The sequence below is a fragment of the Gigantopelta aegis genome, chromosome 3 (genome assembly GCF_016097555.1).
Source record: "Gigantopelta aegis isolate Gae_Host chromosome 3, Gae_host_genome, whole genome shotgun sequence".
NCBI classification, from domain to species: domain Eukaryota; kingdom Metazoa; phylum Mollusca; class Gastropoda; order Neomphalida; family Peltospiridae; genus Gigantopelta; species Gigantopelta aegis.
This window is the reverse complement of record NC_054701.1, coordinates 44,368,332-44,369,283: the sequence shown is the minus strand read 5'-3', so window position 1 is coordinate 44,369,283 and position 952 is coordinate 44,368,332.

Genomic DNA, 952 nt, shown 5'->3' with positions numbered 1-952 from the left:
GTTAGTGGGCTAGGGAGAGAGAAAGTAAGCGTAGTAGCCACACACATACCTATTAAGTCGATAACCTCGCTCTGGGATGAAGCCATTACCGGGATGCTAACCCAGAACATATACACCTGAAGTCCAATGGCTTAACCACCACACCACCGAGGCCGGAACATTATAAGTTGTAAAAGCATCACGAGGGGTATATGGCTTTTTATGCACCATCGCTTGTCGGTAGCAGTCTCGGCGCCGGTGGGTCACAACGAGTCCCGAGTGGCCTTCCTTGGTCCGGAGATGGTGTAGTTCGTACTCGGTACCATCCTGCAGTGGTCTCCAGGCCTGGTTGAGGAACTTCCCCATCAGCTTGCCGGGGTCGGTGGTGTCCCCCTGCACGCAATGCCGGAACGCTGGCTTGATCTTCTTGACTTGAAGCTTCCATGCGTCTTCCGGTTGGGCTGGGGGGGGGGGGGGGGTACGTTGTCGGCTCGGCGGCTTGTCCGTGTCTGGCTGGATGGCAGGTGTAGTGGCCTTGCGCTTCGCCGCCGCAACAACAACAGGGTCCCTTGCCTGCTCAACAGGAGCGGTCGGTAAAGTTGACCGCTGCACCGGAGCAGGCGTGGAAGTCGACGCAGGAGGCGGTGGCGGCGACTAATTATCCATGGCGGTGTTCAGTAGGCCTGCCGTAGCGTCCAAGGTGGTCTCCGCTGGTGGCATCGTCCTCCTCTTCCGCGAAGTTGTAGTAGGGGGCGGCGACGCAGACGGGACCGCCGCTGGCGGTTAAGCCGCCCGCTTTAGTCCCTCCGGAGCCGCCCCTGGCGCACGTTCCTTCCTCCTTCCTCGTCTTCTTGTCTTCTTTCTGGAGTCCGCGTCGCTGTAAACCAAAGTCACGGTCGCCCGTAACCCGGTGTACGCGACGCGGAACTCCAGAAAGAAGACAAGAAGACGAGGAAGGAGGAAGGAACGGGGG